This window comes from Taudactylus pleione, unplaced genomic scaffold (assembly GCF_031769625.1).
Source record: "Taudactylus pleione unplaced genomic scaffold, aTauple2 ptg000584l, whole genome shotgun sequence".
NCBI classification, from domain to species: Eukaryota; Metazoa; Chordata; class Amphibia; order Anura; family Myobatrachidae; genus Taudactylus; species Taudactylus pleione.
In genome coordinates this window covers 1,930,599-1,953,890 of record NW_028284986.1, presented here as the reverse complement: position 1 = coordinate 1,953,890, position 23,292 = coordinate 1,930,599, and the positions used below count along the sequence as shown (strand labels likewise).

The 23,292-nt window shown below is 43.6% G+C and overlaps 1 long non-coding RNA gene across 1 annotated transcript in view; it reads right to left on the bottom strand.

The window, feature by feature from the left end:
• LOC148481367 (uncharacterized) overlaps nucleotides 1-18,302 on the bottom strand; it is a 77,538-nt gene extending 59,236 nt beyond the window's left edge. The window contains exon 1 of the long non-coding RNA XR_015871923.1: nucleotides 17,874-18,302. This is a non-coding gene — a long non-coding RNA (uncharacterized LOC148481367). The remainder of the gene's footprint in view (nucleotides 1-17,873) is intronic.
• Between the last annotated feature and the right edge of the window lie 4,990 nt (nucleotides 18,303-23,292).

Sequence of the window (23,292 nt, the reverse complement as noted above, 5' to 3'; positions counted from 1 at the left end):
TGATAGATTTCAGATGGTGTCTTGGCTTTCCACCTCCCTTTCTTAATGTGTTCAATACTTTTCCCTGTGTCATTTCACATTATTACATATAAATTAATTTATGGACATCTATGGTTTAATTTCTTTGCATGTGTGGATTGCATGGGTTGTTGCTGAATCTGGTGAAAATGTCTTTACAAATGTATTTACTGAGAAAAATATTGATGTGCTCAAGACTTATTTTACCCACTGTATATACCACCAAAGGGATGTGGTTAAAATCCCCACAGGCGGGATACTAGTGCTTAGAATGCCGGCGCCGGAGTCCTTGCGTGGGCATCCCGGTGTTAAGTAGCGGGGTTAGGGGGAGGGTTAGGCACTAAGGGGGCAGGATTAGGTGTAGGGTGCGGTGAAGGGGAGGTTAGGTTTAGGCACTAGGAGGGGAGGTTACGGTCAGGCACAGGGAGGGAGAGTTAAGGTTGGGAGAAGGGGAGGGATTAGAATACTGCCGGTGCCGGTATTCTAACCCTGCTGGTATGCCGGCATCGGGATTCTGACCGCCGGGATCCCGAGCGCCGACAACTGTACCCACCAACAATGAGACTCCATATACATAGTTATCTATACTAACATAATAAGAACATGGTGTCTGTCTGTTTGTTCTAAGTTGGTGCAAAAACAACTGAACGGATTTTCATGAAAACTGCAACAATGTGTAGTGGAAACTCCTAGATATAACCTGCACCTTGTTCCATCTCCATCCGTCAAGGTAAAGCTGAGCAAAAACAAAATATACTGCCATCATCAATACAAGAGATAGGTGAGGCACTATGCGCGCAGCTGGTAAGGGGTGGGGGGAGAGGTGCTTTGGGCCCACGGTCACATGAATAGGATAGGTTACATAGCAGTCTGTGACCAGGGCACAGTAACATTGGTGAGATAGGTGTGGCACCATGTGTGTGGCTGGTAAGGGTTGGGGGGAGAGGTGCTTTGGGCCCATGGTCACATGAATAGGATAGGCTACATAGCAGTCTGTGCACAGGGCACACAGTGACATTAGTGACATAGGTGTGGCACCATGTGTGTGGCCGGTAAGGGGTAGAGGTGCTTTCGGCCTGCGGTCAAATGAATAGGATAGGCTACATAGCAGTCTGTGCACAGGGCACACAGTGACATTGGTGTGAGTGGTGGGTGAATAGGATAGGCTACATAGCAGTCTGTGCACAGGGCACACAGTGACATTGGTGTGAGTGGTGGGTGAATAGGAGAGGTTACATAGCAGTCTGTGCACAGGGCACACAGTGACATTGGTGTGAGTGGTGGGTGAATAGGAGAGGTTACATAGCAGTCTGTGCACAGGGCACATAGTGACATTGGTGTGAGTGGTGGGTGAATAGGAGAGGTTACATAGCAGTCTGTGCACAGGGCACACAGTGACATAGGTGTGAGAGGTGGGTGAATAGGAGAGGTTACATAGCAGTCTGTGCACAGGGCACACAGTGACATAGTTGTGGGAGGTGGGTGAATAGGAGGCTACATAGCAGTTTGTGCACAGGGCACACAGTGACATTGGTGTGAGTGGTGGGTGAATAGGATAGGTTACATAGCAGTCTGTGCACAGGGCACACAGTGACATTGGTGTGAGTGGTGGGTGAATAGGAGAGGTTACATAGCAGTCTGTGCACAGGGCACACAGTGACATTGGTGTGAGTGGTGGGTGAATAGGATAGGCTACATAGCAGTCTGTGCACAGGGCACACAGTGACATTGGTGTGAGTGGTGGGTGAATAGGATAGGCTACATAGCAGTCTGTGCACAGGGCACACAGTGACATTGGTGTGAGTGGTGGGTGAATAGGAGAGGTTACATAGCAGTCTGTGCACAAGGCGCACAGTGACATTGGTGTGAGTGGTGGGTGAATAGGAGAGGTTACATAGCAGTATGTGCACAGGGCACACAGTGACATTGGTGTGAGAGGTGGGTGAATAGTAGAGGCTACACAGCAGTATGTGCACAGGGCACATAGTGACATTGGTGTGAGTGGTGGGTGAATAGGATAGGCTACATAGCAGTCTGTGCACAGGGCACACAGTGACATTGGTGTGAGTGGTGGGTGAATAGGAGAGGTTACATAGCAGTCTGTGCACAGGGCACACAGTGACATTGGTGTGAGTGGTGGGTGAATAGGAGAGGTTACATAGCAGTCTGTGCACAGGGCACACAGTGACATTGGTGTGAGTGGTGGGTGAATAGGAGACGTTACATAGCAGTCTGTGCACAGGGCACATAGTGACATTGGTGTGAGTGGTGGGTGAATAGGATAGGCTACATAGCAGTCTGTGCACAGGGCACACAGTGACATAGGTGTGAGTGGTGGGTGAATAGGATAGGCTACATAGCAGTCTGTGCACAGGGCACACAGTGACATTGGTGTGAGTGGTGGGTGAATAGGAGAGGTTACATAGCAGTCTGTGCACAGGGCACACAGTGACATTGGTGTGAGTGGTGGGTGAATAGGATAGGCTACATAGCAGTCTGTGCACAGGGCACACAGTGACATAGGTGTGAGTGGTGGGTGAATAGGATAGGCTACATAGCAGTCTGTGCACAGGGCACACAGTGACATTGGGGTGAGTGGTGGGTGAATAGGAGAGGTTACATAGCAGTCTGTGCACAGGGCACACAGTGACATAGGTGTGAGTGGTGGGTGAATAGGAGAGGTTACATAGCAGTCTGTGCACAGGGCACACAGTGACATTGGTGTGAGTGGTGGGTGAATAGGAGAGGTTACATAGCAGTCTGTGCACAGGGCACACAGTGACATAGGTGTGAGTGGTGGGTGAATAGGAGAGGTTACATAGCAGTCTGTGCACAGGGCACACAGTGACATTGGTGTGGGAGGTGTGGCACCATGTGTGTGGCTGGTAAGGGGTGGGGGAGAGGTGCATTTGGGCTCATGGTTACTTGAATAAGATAGGCCACATAGTCTGTCTAGCGCTGCTGGTCACTTGGGCCAGTCCCAGGCCAGGGCCCCTATGCAAAGCAATACAACTAGAACGCCTCAAATAAAATAAAAAATATGTCAGCAGAAGCGATTTCATCATGGGTGAAGCTGAAGGAAACAGCTAGTACTGAATATAATAGAAAGATAAGAGATTGACAATAAATAAACATTTGGGTGGAATCAGGATTTAATTTGGCAAATCCATGATGTAATATGCTAGAAATGTCCATATATCTACTTACATAGTAATCTCCTGTACAAACATCACTCACTTACATGGTAATCTCCTGTGCAAACATCACTCACTTACATGGTAATCTCCTGTGCAAACATCACTCACTTACATGGTAATCTCCTGTGCAAACATCACTCACTTACATGGTAATCTCCTGTGCAAACATCACTCACTTACATGGTAATCTCCTGTGCAAACATCACTCACTTACATGGTAATCTCCTGTACAAACATCACTCACTTACATGGTAATCTCCTGTACAAACATCACTCACTTACATGGTAATCTCCTGTACAAACATCACTCACTTACATGGTAATCTCCTGTACAAACATCACTCACTTACATGGTAATCTCCTGTACAAACATCACTCACTTACATGGTAATCTCCTGTACAAACATCACTCACTTACATGGTAATCTCCTGTACAAACATCACTCACTTACATGGTAATCTCCTGTACAAACATCACTCACTTACATGGTAATCTCCTGTACAAACATCACTCACTTACATGGTAATCTCCTGTACAAACATCACTCACTTACATGGTAATCTCCTGTACAAACATCACTCACTTACATGGTAATCTCCTGTACAAACATCACTCACTTACATGGTAATCTCCTGTACAAACATCACTCACTTACATGGTAATCTCCTGTACAAACATCACTCACTTACATGGTAATCTCCTGTACAAACATCACTCACTTACATGGTAATCTCCTGTACAAACATCACTCACTTACATGGTAATCTCCTGTACAAACATCACTCACTTACATGGTAATCTCCTGTACAAACATCACTCACTTACATGGTAATCTCCTGTACAAACATCACTCACTTACATGGTAATCTCCTGTACAAACATCACTCACTTACATGGTAATCTCCTGTACAAACATCACTCACTTACATGGTAATCTCCTGTACAAACATCACTCACTTACATGGTAATCTCCTGTACAAACATCACTCACTTACATGGTAATCTCCTGTACAAACATCACTCACTTACATGGTAATCTCCTGTACAAACATCACTCACTTACATGGTAATCTCCTGTACAAACATCACTCACTTACATGGTAATCTCCTGTACAAACATCACTCACTTACATGGTAATCTCCTGTACAAACATCACTCACTTACATGGTAATCTCCTGTACAAACATCACTCACTTACATGGTAATCTCCTGTACAAACATCACTCACTTACATGGTAATCTCCTGTACAAACATCACTCACTTACATGGTAATCTCCTGTACAAACATCACTCACTTACATGGTAATCTCCTGTACAAACATCACTCACTTACATGGTAATCTCCTGTACAAACATCACTCACTTACATGGTAATCTCCTGTACAAACATCACTCACTTACATGGTAATCTCCTGTACAAACATCACTCACTTACATGGTAATCTCCTGTACAAACATCACTCACTTACATGGTAATCTCCTGTACAAACATCACTCACTTACATGGTAATCTCCTGTACAAACATCACTCACTTACATGGTAATCTCCTGTACAAACATCACTCACTTACATGGTAATCTCCTGTACAAACATCACTCACTTACATGGTAATCTCCTGTACAAACATCACTCACTTACATGGTAATCTCCTGTACAAACATCACTCACTTACATGGTAATCTCCTGTACAAACATCACTCACTTACATGGTAATCTCCTGTACAAACATCACTCACTTACATGGTAATCTCCTGTACAAACATCACTCACTTACATGGTAATCTCCTGTACAAACATCACTCACTTACATGGTAATCTCCTGTACAAACATCACTCACTTACATGGTAATCTCCTGTACAAACATCACTCACTTACATGGTAATCTCCTGTACAAACATCACTCACTTACATGGTAATCTCCTGTACAAACATCACTCACTTACATGGTAATCTCCTGTACAAACATCACTCACTTACATGGTAATCTCCTGTACAAACATCACTCACTTACATGGTAATCTCCTGTACAAACATCACTCACTTACATGGTAATCTCCTGTACAAACATCACTCACTTACATGGTAATCTCCTGTACAAACATCACTCACTTACATGGTAATCTCCTGTACAAACATCACTCACTTACATGGTAATCTCCTGTACAAACATCACTCACTTACATGGTAATCTCCTGTACAAACATCACTCACTTACATGGTAATCTCCTGTACAAACATCACTCACTTACATGGTAATCTCCTGTACAAACATCACTCATTTACATGGTAATCTCCTGTACAAACATCACTCACTTACATAGTCATCACTCACTTACATAGTAATCTCCTGTACAAACATCACTCACTTACATAGTAATCTCCTGTACAAACATCACTCACTTACATAGTAATCTCCTGTACAAACATCACTCACTTACATGTAATCTCCTGTACAAACATCACTCACTTACATAGTCATCACTCACTTACATAGTAATCTCCTGTACAAACATCACTCACTTACATGGTAATCTCCTGTACAAACATCACTCACTTACATGGTAATCTCCTGTACAAACATCACTCACTTACATGGTAATCTCCTGTACAAACATCACTCACTTACATGGTAATCTCCTGTACAAACATCACTCACTTACATAGTCATCACTCACTTACATAGTAATCTCCTGTACAAACATCACTCACTTACATAGTAATCTCCTGTACAAACATCACTCACTTACATAGTAATCTCCTGTACAAACATCACTCACTTACATGTAATCTCCTGTACAAACATCACTCACTTACATAGTCATCACTCACTTACATAGTAATCTCCTGTACAAACATCACTCACTTACATAGTAATCTCCTGTACAAACATCACTCACTTACATAGTAATCTCCTGTACAAACATCACTCACTTACATGTAATCTCCTGTACAAACATCACTCACTTACATGTAATCTCCTGTACAAACATCACTCACTTACATGGTAATCTCCTGTACAAACATCACTCACTTACATGGTAATCTCCTGTACAAACATCACTCACTTACATAGTAATCTCCTGTACAAACATCACTCACTTACATAGTAATCTCCTGTACAAACATCACTCACTTACATAGTAATCTCCTGTACAAACATCACTCACTTACATGTAATCTCCTGTACAAACATCACTCACTTACATAGTAATCTCCTGTACAAACATCACTCACTTACATGTAATCTCCTGTACAAACATCACTCACTTACATAGTAATCTCCTGTACAAACATCACTCACTTACATGGTAATCTCCTGTACAAACATCACTCACTTACATGGTAATCTCCTGTACAAACATCACTCACTTACATGGTAATCTCCTGTACAAACATCACTCACTTACATGGTAATCTCCTGTACAAACATCACTCACTTACATGGTAATCTCCTGTACAAACATCACTCACTTACATGGTAATCTCCTGTACAAACATCACTCACTTACATGGTAATCTCCTGTACAAACATCACTCACTTACATAGTAATCTCCTGTACAAACATCACTCACTTACATAGTAATCTCCTGTACAAACATCACTCACTTACATAGTAATCTCCTGTACAAACATCACTCACTTACATAGTAATCTCCTGTACGGGCATATTCATTCTTACACTGTCTCCAATACACCATATCATGGTCAGGGACATATAATATAACACTGTACTTTAGCTATACTGTACATGTAATACACACATAGCTATGTCATACCCTGTACAATGTAATAACACACAGATCATTGTCATACCCTGTACTATCTAGTAACACACAAAAGCTATATCATATCCTGTACTATCTAATAACACACAGAGCTATGTCATATCCTGTACAATGTAATAACACACACAGCTATGTCATACCCTGTACAATGTAATAACACACAGAGCTATGTCATATCCTGTACTATCTAATAACACACAGAGCTATATTATATCCTGTACTATCTAATAACACACAGAGCTATGTCATACCCTGTACTATCTAGTAACACACAGAGCTATGTCATATACTGTACATGTAATACACACATAGCTATGTCATATCCTGTACTATCTAATAACACACAGAGCTATGTCATATCCTGTACTATCTAATAACACACAGAGATATGTCATATCCTGTACTATCTAATAACACACAGAGCTATGTCATATCCTGTACTATCTAATAACACACAGAGCTATGTCATATCCTGTACTATCTAATAACACACAGAGCTACAGTATGTCATATCCTGTACTATCTAATAACACACAGAGCTATGTCATATCCTGTACTATCTAATAACACACAGATCATTGTCATACCCTGTACTATCTAATAACACACAGAGCTATGTCATATACTGTACATGTAATACACACATAGCTATGTCATATCCTGTACTATTTAATAACACACAGAGCTATGTGATATCCTGTACTATCTAATAACACACAGAGCTATGTCATATCCTGTACTATCTAATAACACACAGAGCTATGTCATATCCTGTACTATCTAATAACACACAGAGCTATGTGATATCCTGTACTATCTAATAACACACAGAGCTACAGTATGTCATATCCTGTACTATCTAATAACACACAGAGCTATGTCATATCCTGTACTATCTAATAACACACAGAGCTATGTCATATCCTGTACTATCTAATAACACACAGAGCTACAGTATTTCATATCCTGTACTATCTAATAACACACAGAGCTATGTCATATCCTGTACTATCTAATAACACACAGAGCTATATTATATCCTCTACTATCTAATAACACACAGAGCTATGTCATATCCTGTACTATCTAATAACACGCAGAGCTATGTCATATCCTGTACTATCTAATAACACACAGAGCTACAGTATGTCATATCCTGTACTATCTAATAACACACAGAGCTATGTCATATCCTGTACTATCTAATAACACACAGATCATTGTCATACCCTGTACTATCTAATAACACACAGAGCTATGTCATATACTGTACATGTAATACACACATAGCTATGTCATATCCTGTACTATCTAATAACACACAGAGCTATGTGATATCCTGTACTATCTAATAACACACAGAGCTATGTCATATCCTGTACTATCTAATAACACACAGAGCTATGTCATATCCTGTACTATCTAATAACACACAGAGCTATGTGATATCCTGTACTATCTAATAACACACAGAGCTACAGTATGTCATATCCTGTACTATCTAATAACACACAGAGCTATGTCATATCCTGTACTATCTAATAACACACAGAGCTATGTCATATCCTGTACTATCTAATAACACACAGAGCTACAGTATTTCATATCCTGTACTATCTAATAACACACAGAGCTATGTCATATCCTGTACTATCTAATAACACACAGAGCTATATTATATCCTGTACTATCTAATAACACACAGAGCTATGTCATATCCTGTACTATCTAATAACACACAGAGCTATGTCATATCCTGTACTATCTAATAACACACAGAGCTATGTCATATCCTGTACTATCTAATAACACACAGAGCTACAGTATTTCATATCCTGTACTATCTAATAACACACAGAGCTATGTCATATCCTGTACTATCTAATAACACACAGAGCTATATCATATCCTGTACTATCTAATAACACACAGAGCTATGTCATATCCTGTACTATCTAATAACACACAGATCTATGTCATATCCTGAACTATCTAATAACACACAGAGCTATGTCATATCCTGTACTATCTAATAACACACAGAGCTACAGTATGTCATATCCTGTACTATCTAATAACACACAGAGCTATGTCATATCCTGTACTATCTAATAACACACAGAGCTACAGTATGTCATATCCTGTACTATCTAATAACACACAGAGCTATGTCATATCCTGTACTATCTAATAACACACAGAGCTATGTCATATCCTGTACTATCTAATAACACACAGAGCTACAGTATATCATATCCTGTACTATCTAATAACACACAGAGCTATGTCATATCCTGTACTATCTAATAACACACAGAGCTATGTCATTCCCTGTACTATGTAATAAAACACAGAGGTATATTATACTCTGTACTATGTAAAAATACAGTGCTATGTCATACCCTCTACTATGTAATATCTAACAGGTCTATGTCATACCCTGTACTATGTAATAACACACAGAGGTGTGTCATACCCTGTACAATGTAATAACACATTCATTCATTTTGCAACTCATTTGATAAATAAAAGTCATATAAAACACAAAATTTTCTGGGCGACCCCAAACTTTTGTACGGTAGTATATGTCATACCTTGTACTAAGTAATAAAAGAGTTAGCTCATACTGTACCCTGTACTATGTAATAACAGAGTTATGTCATACCCTGTACTATGTAATAACAGAGAGTTATGTCATACCTTCTATTATGTAATTGTACACTTCAGCCAATTCATACAAAAAAACTTCTAAGTGACAGCGGTTGCTGTAATCGTTGTCACTGTGACGTCCCCCCAGGCAGTCTTTTCAGTTGTTCCACGACTGCCTGCTCTGCGCGTGCCCCGTCCCTGCACGGCTTCCCTGACAAGAATACACATACTCCTCCGTCTCATGAGTGGAGGGGAGCAGTATGAAGAAGCACTGGAAAGGGCTATATATATCGTGCACATATTATTATTACTATACTGTATTTATATGGCGCCACAAGGGTTCCGCAGCGCCTTACATAAACAAAAGAGTTATTAACAGTACAAAAGGATGCAGGACAAGGACATAGTTTATAAACATTGCTGCAGTAGCGATCATAACATTTACATAAGCAGCAGTTAGGTGCCATTGTGGGGAGTTAGGAGTAGATGATAGAATAAGTAATGGTGCATACACACGGTCAGATTTGTCAGATGAATGATTTCTTACAGTATTAAAATTAATGAAATCGTTAAAATCTGACCAAACACATCAGATTTCAGAGATCGTTACCTGACATGCGGGAACGCTGCTCATCCATCGATGCATGCCCCACAGGTCAAAGATATGAATGATTGAACAATTTTTACAATCGTTATCGTTCAGATCTGATACAAAATCTGACCGTGTATGCAGCATGAGGGAAGGAGAAGCACAGGAGGGAAGAGGGCCCTGCTCTTGAGAGCTTACATTCTAAAGGGGAGGGGCATATGTTTTTACACGTCGGGAACACTGGCAGTGTAATTAGTCAGGGGCGGAGAATGGGTGGAGTTTTAGCTGGCTGCAGGGACTGATTGGCTGAGATCCCTCTTTCCCTGTAGTTCTCAGCTGAAATAAGGGTTTTTCTTCATACAGTATATCACCATATCTCCAAACCATCAAAGGTATATTATATATGTACAATATCTCCACACAACCATGGCAATCAGATGCCAATACCATCCCCATCGGATCAAAAACATTGATGGGTGCTAAACCATCAGTTAGTGACAGTGGCCATCCGAAACGCACATCATGGCACTATGCAAAAAGTCGGGACAGTTGGAAGGTGGGACAGGACCCTGCAGTTGGGACAGTTGGAAGGTGGGACAGGACCCTGAAGATGGGACATTTGGAAGGTGGGACAGGACCCTGAAGTTGTGACAGTTGGAAGGTGGGACAGGACCCTGCAGTTGGGACAGTTGGAAGGTGGGACAGGACCATGAAGATGGGACAGTTGGAAGGTGGGACAGGACCCTGAAGATGGGAAAGTTGGAAGGTGGGACATGACCCTGAAGTCAGGACAGTTGGAAGGTGGGACAGGACCCTGAAGATGGGACAGTTGGAAGGTGGGACAGGACCCTGAAGATAGGACAGTTGGAAGGTGGGACAGGACCCTCAAGTCTTGACAGTTGGAAGGTGGGACATGACCCTGAAGTCAGGACAGTTGGAAGGTGGGACAGGACCCTGCAGTTGGGACAGTTGGAAGGTGGGACAGGACCCTGAAGATGGGACAGTAGGAAGGTGGGACAGGACCCTGAAGTTGGGACAGTTGGAAGGTGGGACAGGACCCTGAAGATGGGACAGTTGGAAGGTGGGACAGGACCCTGAAGTCAGGACAGTTGGAAGGTGGGACAGGACCCTGAAGATGGGACAGTTGGAAGGTGGGACAGGACCCTGAAGATGGGACAGTTGGAAGGTGGGACAGGACCCTGAAGTTGGGACAGTTGGAAGGTGGGACAGGACCCTGAAGTTGGGACAGTTGGAAGGTGGGACAGGACCCTGAAGATGGGACAGTTGGAAGGTGGGACAGGACCCTGAAGATGGGAAAGTTGGAAGGTGGGACATGACCCTGAAGTTGGGACAGTTGGAAGGTGGGACAGGACCCTGAAGATGGGACAGTTGGAAGGTGGGACAGGACCCTGAAGATGGGACAGTTGGAAGGTGGGACAGGACCCTGAAGTTGAGACAGTTGGAAGGTGGGACAGGACCATGAAGATGGGACAGTTGGAAAGTGGGACAGGACCCTGAAGTTGGGACAGTTGGAAGGTGGGACAGGACCCTGAAGTCGGGACAGTTGGAAGGTGGGACAGGACCCTGAAGTCAGGACAGTTGGAAGGTGGGACAGGACCCTGAAGATGGGACAGTTGGAAGGTGGGACAGGACCCTGAAGATGGGATAGTTGGAAGGTGGGACAGGACCCTGAAGATGGGACAGTTGGAAGGTGGGACAGGACCCTGAAGTCGGGACAGTTGGAAGGTGGGACAGGACCCTGAAGTCAGTACAGTTTGAAGGTTGGACAGGACCCGACAGTTGGAAGGTGGGACAGGAGTCACAAAACACTGAAGTTGTCACAGTTGGAAAGTATGTACATGCTGGTAAAAGTGAAAATGCCACTTTGAACTACTGCATATTACATCTTAGTGCAGCCCCCATCAGCAGCGTCATCTTACTGGTCATCAGAGTTGAAAGGAATAACGCAAAAAGCAATCCCCCTCCTCAGCTTTAACCTGATGGATCTGTGCCATGGCAGAGGAGGCAGCCACAGGCATGGGACTCAAGATGGCAGGAGCTACTGGGGACACTTACAGATAGGATCTGTTTGGCTCATTTATAACCCTGAAAAGAAAGAATAACATACACGTGTGCTCTCAGAGTAAGTTATTCAGGCCTCTCCTATGTTACTGCCCCGGGGATGACTTAGTTATTACGCGTCACAATGTGCCTGGCGGCTGTGCTGTGTAACTGGGGTTTGCAATAATAGTGTTTGGCACATGAGCTGCAGTAGATTATGTTATAACCCTCCCGTAATATAATAACCCCAGAGATTTGCCCTGGACACGACTGCAGGTAACACAGAGCAATATAAGACACACACACATAGATACACAGAGATACACATACTCAGATACACGCACACATAGATACACAGACACACACATGTACACAGACACACACATACATAGGTACACATATACACACACACACAGGTACACAGACACACACACATAGGTACACATACTGTAGACACACACACACATAGGTACACATACTGTAGACACACACAGGCACACATACTGTAGAGACACACACACACATAGGTACACATACTGTAGAGACACACACACACATAGGTATACATACTGTAGACACACACACACATAGGTACACATACTGTAGACACACACACAGGTACACATACTGTAGACACACACACACATAGGTACACATACTGTAGACACACACACAGGTACACATACTGTAGACACACACACACATAGGTACACATACTGTAGACACACACACACACACATAGGTACACATACTGTAGACACACACACACATACTGTAGACACACACACACATAGGTACACATACTGTAGACACACACACACATAGGTATACATCATACTGTAGACACACGCACATAGGTACACATACTGTAGACACACACACACATAGGTACACATACTGTAGACACACACACACACAGGTACACATACAGTAGACACACACACATAGGTATACATACTGTAGACACACACACACATAGGTATACATACTGTAGACACACACAGGTACACATACTGTAGACACACACACACACATAGGTACACATACTGTAGACACACACACACATAGGTAGACATACTGTAGACACACACACACACACACACATACTGTAGACATACACACATAGGTATACATACTGTAGACACACACACATAGGTACACATACTGTAGACACACACACACAGGTACACATACAGTAGACACACACACATAGGTATACATACTGTAGACACACACACACATAGGTACACATACTGTAGACACACACACATAGGTATACATACTGTAGACACACACACATAGGTACACATACTGTACACACACACACATAGGTATACATACTGTAGACACACACACACACAGGTACACATACTGTAGACACACACACATACTGTAGACACACACACATAGGTACACATACTGTAGACACACACACACATAGGTACACATACTGTAGACACACACACACATAGTGTAGACACACACACACATAGGTATACATACTGTAGAAACACACACACATAGGTACACATACTGTAGACACACACACACATACTGTAGACACACACACACATAGGTACACATACTGTAGACACACACACACATACTGTAGACACACACACACATAGGTATACATACTGTAGACACACACACACATAGGTACACATACTGTAGACACACACACACATACTGTAGACACACATACATATGTACATACAGGTACACAGACACACACACACATAGGTATACATACTGTAGACACACACACAGGTACACATACTGTAGACACACACACACAAGTACACATACTGTAGACACACACACGTAGGTACACATACTGTAGACACACACACATAGGTACACATACTGTAGACACACACACTCACACATAAGTACACATACTGTAGACACACATACTGTAGACACACACACATAGGTACACATACTGTAGACACACACACACATAGGTACACATACTGTAGACACATACACATACTGTAGACACACACACACATAGGTATACATACTGTAGACACACACACACATAGGTACACATACTGTAGACACACACACATAGGTACACATACATATGTACATACAGGTACACAGACACACACACACACAGGTACACATACTGTAGACACACACATAGGTACACATACATATGTACATACAGGTACACAGACACACACACACACACCCATACATAGGTACACAGACACACACAAACACACAGGTACACATACTGTAGACACACACACACACACACACACACACACAAGTACACATACTGTAGACACACACACACAGGTACACATACTGTAGACACACACATAGGTACACATACTGTAGACACACACATAAGTACACATACTGTAGACACACACAAACACATAAGTACACATACTGTAGACACACACACACATAGGTACACATACTGTAGACACACACACACATACTGTAGACACACACAAACACATAAGTACACATACTGTAGACACACACACACATAGGTACACATACTGTAGACACACACAAACACATAAGTACACATACTGTAGACACACACACACATAGGTACACATACTGTAGACACACACATAGGTACACATACTGTAGACACACACACTCACACATAAGTACACATACTGTAGACACACAGGTACACATACTGTAGACACACACATAGGTACACATACTGTAGACACACACACACATATAGGTACACATACTGTAGACACACACAGGTACACATACTGTAGACACACACACGTAGGTACACATACTGTAGACACACACACATACTGTAGACACACACACAGGTACACATACTGTAGACACACATACACATAGGTACACATACTGTAGACACACACATAGGTACATACAGGTACACAGACACATACACCCATACATAGGTACACAGACACACACACACACAGGTACACATACTGTAGACACACACACATACTGTAGACACACACATAGATACACATACTGTAGACACACACATAGGTACACATACTGTAGACACACACACATAGGTACACATACTGTAGACACACACACATAGGTACACATACTGTAGACACACACACACACACACACATAGATACACATACTGTAGAGACACACACACACATAGGTACACATACTGTAGAGACACACACACACATAGGTACACATACTGTAGACACACACATACTGTAGACACACACACACACACATAGATACACATACTGTAGACACACACATACTGTAGACACACACACACACACACACATAGATATACATACTGTAGAGACACACACACACATAGGTACACATACTGTAGACACACACACATAGGTACACATACTGTAGAGACACACACACACATAGGTACACATACTGTAGACACACACACACACATAGGTACACATACTGTAGACACACACATAGGTACACATACTGTAGACACACACACTCACACATAAGTACACATACTGTAGACACACACAGGTACACATACTGTAGACACACACATAGGTACACATACTGTAGACACACACACACATATAGGTACACATACTGTAGACACACACAGGTACACATACTGTAGACACACACACGTAGGTACACATACTGTAGACACACACACATACTGTAGACACACACACAGGTACACATACTGTAGACACACATACACATAGGTACACATACTGTAGACACACACATAGGTACATACAGGTACACAGACACATACACCCATACATAGGTACACAGACACACACACACACACAGGTACACATACTGTAGACACACACACATACTGTAGACACACACATAGATACACATACTGTAGACACACACATAGGTACACATACTGTAGACACACACACATAGGTACACATACTGTAGACACACACACATAGGTACACATACTGTAGACACACACATACTGTAGACACACACACACACACATAGATACACATACTGTAGAGACACACACACACATAGGTACACATACTGTAGAGACACACACACACATAGATACACATACTGTAGACACACACATAGGTACACATACTGTAGAGACACACACACACATAGGTACACATACTGTAGACACACACACATAGGTACACATACTGTAGACACACACATACTGTAGACACACACACACACACATAGATACACATACTGTAGAGACACACACACACATAGGTACACATACTGTAGAGACACACACACACATAGGTACACATACTGTAGACACACACATACTGTAGACACACACACACACACACATAGATACACATACTGTAGACACACACATAGGTACACATACTGTAGACACACACACATAGGTACACATACTGTAGACACACACACATAGGTACACATACTGTAGACACACACATACTGTAGACACACACACATAGATACACATACTGTAGAGACACACACACACATAGGTACACATACTGTAGAGACACACACACACATAGATACACATACTGTAGACACACACATAGGTACACATACTGTAGAGACACACACACACATAGGTACACATACTGTAGACACACACACATAGGTACACATACTGTAGACACACACATACTGTAGACACACACACACACACACATAGATACACATACTGTAGAGACACACACACACATAGGTACACATACTGTAGAGACACACACACACATAGGTACACATACTGTAGACACACACATACTGTAGACACACACACACACACATAGGTACACATACTGTAGACACACACACATAGGTACACATACTGTAGACACACACACATAGGTACACATACTGTAGACACACACACATAGGTACACATACTGTAGACACACACATACTGTAGACACACACACACACACATAGATACACATACTGTAGAGACACACACACACATAGGTACACATACTGTAGAGACACACACACACATAGATACACATACTGTAGACACACACATAGGTACACATACTGTAGAGACACACACACACATAGGTACACATACTGTAGACACACACACATAGGTACACATACTGTAGACACACACATACTGTAGACACACACACACACATAGATACACATACTGTAGAGACACACACACACATAGGTACACATACTGTAGAGACACACACACACATAGGTACACATACTGTAGACACACACACATAGGTACACATACTGTAGAGACACACACACACATAGGTACACATACTGTAGACACACACATACTGTAGACACACACACACACACATAGATACACATACTGTAGACACACACACACACATAGATATACATACTGTAGAGACACACACACACATAGGTACACATACTGTAGACACACACACATAGGTACACATACTGTAGAGACACACACACACATAGATACACATACTGTAGACACACACATAGGTACACAGACACACATACTGTAGCAACACATACCTACTGTACACATAACACACATGTTCCTTATCTGTGTAGCATCCCTCCCCCTGGAATGTAACAGCCCATCCTGCCAGCTGCAGCCTCCAGGCAGAGCCCACTTACCCCGTGCAGAGCCCCAGGCTTGCCATGTCCCAGCTGTGGGCGAGGAGACGGGGGGATCACTGGAGGCTGCCCCGGGTCCCGGCTGTGAGTGAGGAGACGGGGGGATCACTGGAGGCTGCCCCGGGTCCCGGCTGTGGGCGAGGAGACGGGGGGATCACTGGAGGCTGCCCCGGGTCCCGGCTGTGAGTGAGGAGACGGGGGGATCACTGGAGGCTGCCCCGGGTCCCGGCTGTGAGTGAGGAGACGGGGGGATCACTGGAGGCTGCCCCGGCTGTGGGTGAGGGACCGGGGGGATCACTGGGGTCCCGGCTGTGGGTGAGGGACCGGGGGGATCACTGGGGTCCCGGCTGTGGGTGAGGGACCGGGGGGATCACTGGGGTCCCGGCTGTGGGTGAGGGACCGGGGGGATCACTGGGGTCCCGGCTGGTTTCCTGCAGATACTGGGTGAGTGACTCCTCCGCTCAGTACTCAGTGAGGAAGTTACAACACTCCAGTCACAGAGACTTCCCACCCTCTGCTACACTGTAACTGTCACTGCCTGCTGGGGAGCAGGTCATCCCCTCAGCTCTCCCTGTCTGAGCCGGCCGCTACACTACTGTATGTAACATTCATGTACACACTATGTATATGTATATAAGCTATGTTCAGTTTGTGTATGTACAGTGTGTGTGTATACTATATATGCACGCTATATGTGTGTATATATATATATTATATATATATATATACACACTGTACAGGATGCAAACTATACACCAATGTATGTATGTAGGTATATATATTCATACACTTTGTATATGTATTTACACTATGTAACATGTATGTATACGATGTACAGTATATGTATGTACATGTAATAGTGTACACTGTGTAACATGGTGTTAGCTGGCGGGGCCAAGCTTGGTTTATCCGTCAGCCCTAGCAGCCCCTCTGCTTGTCAGAAACTGAGGGGCCGCCGCAGATATCGGAGACAGCTGCTGCAGTACTTCCAGGGGATCCTCAATATTTCTGGGATATTATCCCTCATATATTATTTGATAAATAGGACCCTTAGCCTGGCCTCATCACTCCACCCCAGTGGCGGCGACACTCCTCCGTGTTGGGAAGCGGAGCAGAATGTCAATCACTGATAGTCTGCTACCGGACTGCGTGCGCGATTGCAGATCCGCACTGCACACGCAGATTCCCAAACATCGGGAATCAGGCACAGAGACAAGCTCTACGAAAAATGACGCTCTTCAAAGTTTGGTAAATAGCTCCACTTCACATTACACATTGATCATTCTGTGTTTGGCTGTTGTAAAATAGCCCATTAATTAGATTTGCTAAATAGCTGTTTGCATGAGAAAGCTTGATAAATAAGCCTGGGGATGATTGGGGGGGGGGGGGGGGGGGTTGGTGATGCTGCTTCTATATTAGCATCTGCAATGTGGTACATCCCGCCTCTCTTCAGGTACAAACCACGGTTGATTGCCACGGTATGTACCTAGAAATGCGGTGTACATCGCAAATTACAGCGATAACACCTGTTCTTTGAGATGCTCCCGGACACAGGGACTTCTAGGTATAACACCCAGAAGACTCTCTGGCGTCATTCTGCGCTTGCACAGAAGGACGCAGGGGGGTGATTGGATGGATCCAATTGGATCTCTCTCAGGAGAGGTGTTTATTACATATGAGGTATGCTGTAAAATCCCCCGAAACCCCCCCCCCCCCCGTTTTAATGCATTTTCCCCTTTAGTACATCCCGCCCTGAGCGTTATCGGGGACTGTGACTTCTAAAGAAACCTGTAGTGTGCTGATTGAAGAAACAACATGGAAGAGGGAAGCTCTTGGTTAGATGGGATGGTTGCAGGGTGGGCCGCTCCAGCCAGACAGCTCAGAAAAGAGGAAATATTCAAAACCATTGGACTCAGCCAGAAAAAAATAAAAAAAGCTGAAACAACAAGCACTGGATCAGCTGTGGGCCTTTATTATCCAAAATTCATGTGGTCCACCTATTCCCAAGATGGCGGCGATGTTCTGAGCGGTGCTGAACTCCCACTGTTGACAGCAGGCTTCAGATGATGAGGAGACTCTCTTATGGCAAGGGACCAGATAAAGCGTTGTGTGCCCCATTCCAGGACTGTGAGGTGTGCCACATGTACAATGGTGAGTGGGTGCAATGCAAGCCTGCAACTGGTGCGCCTGGTCATTGAGGGGTGTTTGTAGGGGATTAGAGGTGGTCTAGTGCTGCAGAAGGACTAAGCACCGCTGTGGCTGGCGTGTCATGCCCCAATATATGCAAATAAGGGGCATAGCCGCAGGTACAAGAAATAAACCACCGATGTTGAACCATATGGGAGTTGAGAAGTGGAAATTCTCAAAGCAGTTCTACTGAAAGTCCAAAAGCTGCCCCCAAAATTTCGAACTATGGGCCTGATTCAGACCCACTCGCAAGCGGCTGTCCGCTCGCAAGTGGGTCGATGTTGTGCACTGCGCATGCGCACGACGGCGGGAGCTCCGTCGTGCGCATGCGCCAGACGCGACGAGCGAAGGACTTTCCTTCGCTCATTGTGTCTGATCAAAGGGGGCGTGCTGTCGATGTTGATTGACAGCACGCCCCCTTTGGTGGGCGTGCCTCCCTGACGGGGGCGTTCCCAAGGGAACGCCTACCGTCAGAAGCCGGCCCACTGACATCACTAGTGATGTCAGTGGGAGTGATTTTGGCTCTGATAGAGCCAAAATCACTCCGGGCCTTGCGGTTGAAAAACTCAACCGCAGGCTCCGGCTCGCAGTGGCGATGGTCAAGACCATCGCGGCCATCAAACTACACGCTCGTATAGGCTGTGGGTGGTGACCCACAGCTATACGAGCGTCCAGGAGGATGCTCCATATTTATAGAGGGCGGCCCTCATTCAGAGTGTGCGCTCTGCTCAGAGCGTACGGCTCTGAATGAGGGCCTATATTCTACTACTCCAACGTATCCAGAGCTGCACTGGCAAAAATTGTTATCAGTAACTAGGAATTATGTCATAAAGGGTTTTTTTTCCAGACAAAATGATTATTACAAGGGATGGCGAGCAGAAAGACATTCCAAACCTAGAAGGATTTAGGGGTCTATTTACTAAGCAGTGTTAGGAGAAGTGAAAAGTGAAGAGTGATAAGGTGCCAGCCAATCAGCTCCCAACTGTCATTTTTCATACAGAGCCTGTGAGATGGCAGTTAGGAGCTGATTGGCTGGCATTTTATCACTTTTCTCTTCTCCTAACACTGCTTAGTAAATAGACCCGTTAATATTCGCAAGTTGTGGAAGCTCCATCATAACAGGCCTGGTTCCCCTCAGCATATGAAACTATAATGACCAAAACCAGAATACTCCAACGTAACAGGCCTGGTTCCCCTCAGCATATGGAACTATAGTGGCCGACAATGGAACATTTCAACATAACGGGCCTGGTTCCTAATCTGTGAGCGGCTGTGTAAGCACAGACTAATAGCTGAGTGTAAGAGCAATGTGAGGTAAGTATAGTGTGTATAACCTGTGAGTGGCTGTGTAAGTACAGACTAATAGCTGAGTGTAAGAGCAATGTGAGGTATTTATAGTGTGTATAACCTGTGAGCGGCTGTGTAAGCACAGACTAATAGCCATGTGTAAGAGCAATGTGAGGTAAGTATAGTGTGTATAACCTGTGAGCGGCTGTGTAAGCACAGACTAATAGCTGAGTGTAAGAGCAATGTGAGGTAAGTATAGTGTGTATAACCTGTGAGCGGCTGTGTAAGCACAGACTAATAGCTGAGTGTAAGAGCAATGTGAGGTAAGTATAGTGTGTATAACCTGTGAGTGGCTGTGTAAGCACAGACTAATAGCCGAGTGTAAGAGCAATGTGAGGTAAGTATAGTGTGTATAACCTGTGAGCGGCTGTGTAAGCACAGACTAATAGCCATGTGTAAGAGCAATGTGAGGTAAGTATAGTGTGTATAACCTGTGAGCGGCTGTGTAAGCACAGACTAATAGCTGAGTGTAAGAGCAATGTGAGGTAAGTATAGTGTGTATAACCTGTGAGCGGCTGTGTAAGCACAGACTAATAGCTGAGTGTAAGAGCAATGTGAGGTAAGTATAGTGTGTATAACCTGTGAGCGGCTGTGTAAGCACAGACTAATAGCCATGTGTAAGAGCAATGTGAGGTAAGTATAGTGTGTATAACCTGTGAGCGGCTGTGTAAGCACAGACTAATAGCTGAGTGTAAGAGCAATGTGAGGTAAGTATAGTGTGTATAACCTGTGAGCGGCTGTGTAAGCACAGACTAATAGCTGAGTGTAAGAGCAATGTGAGGTAAGTATAGTGTGTATAACCTGTGAGTGGCTGTGTAAGCACAGACTAATAGCCGAGTGTAAGAGCAATGTGAGGTAAGTATAGTGTGTATAATCTGTGAGTGGCTGTGTAAGCACAGACTAATAGCCGAGTGTAAGAGCAATGTGAGGTAAGTATAGTGTGTATAACCTGTGAGTGGCTGTGTAAGCACAGACTAATAGCTGAGTGTAAGAGCAATGTGAGGTAAGTATAGTATGTATAACCTGTGAGCGGCTGTGTAAGCACAGACTAATAGCTGAGTGTAAGAGCAATGTGAGGTAAGTATAGTATGTATAACCTGTGAGCGGCTGTGTAAGCACAGACTAATAGCTGAGTGTAAGAGCAATGTGAGGTAAGTATAGTGTGTATAACCTGTGAGCGGCTGTGTAAGCACAGACTAATAGCTGAGTGTAAGAGCAATGTGAGGTAAGTATAGTGTGTATAACCTGTGAGCGGCTGTGTAAGCACAGACTAATAGCTGAGTGTAAGAGCAATGTGAGGTAAGTATAGTGTGTATAACCTGTGAGTTGCTGTGTAAGCACAGACTAATAGCTGAGTGTAAGAGCAATGTGAGGTAAGTATAGTGTGTATAACCTGTGAGTGGCTGTGTAAGCACAGACTAATAGCCGAGTATAAGAGTAATGTGAGGTAAATATAGTGTGTATAATCTGTGAGTGGCTGTGTTAGCACAGACTAATAGCTCAGTGTAAGAGCAATGTGAGGTAAGTATAGGGTGTATAACCTGTGAGCGGCTGTGTAAGCACAGACTAATAGCCATGTGTAAGAGCAATGTGAGGTAAGTATAGTGTGTATAACCTGTGAGTGGCTGTGTAAGCACAGACTAATAGCCGAGTATAAGAGTAATGTGAGGTAAATATAGTGTGTATAATCTGTGAGTGGCTGTGTTAGCACAGACTAATAGCTCAGTGTAAGAGCAATGTGAGGTAAGTATAGGGTGTATAACCTGTGAGCGGCTGTGTAAGCACAGACTAATAGCCATGTGTAAGAGCAATGTGAGGTAAGTATAGTGTGTATAACCTGTGAGTGGCTGTGTAAGCACAGACTAATAGCTGAGTGTAAGAGCAA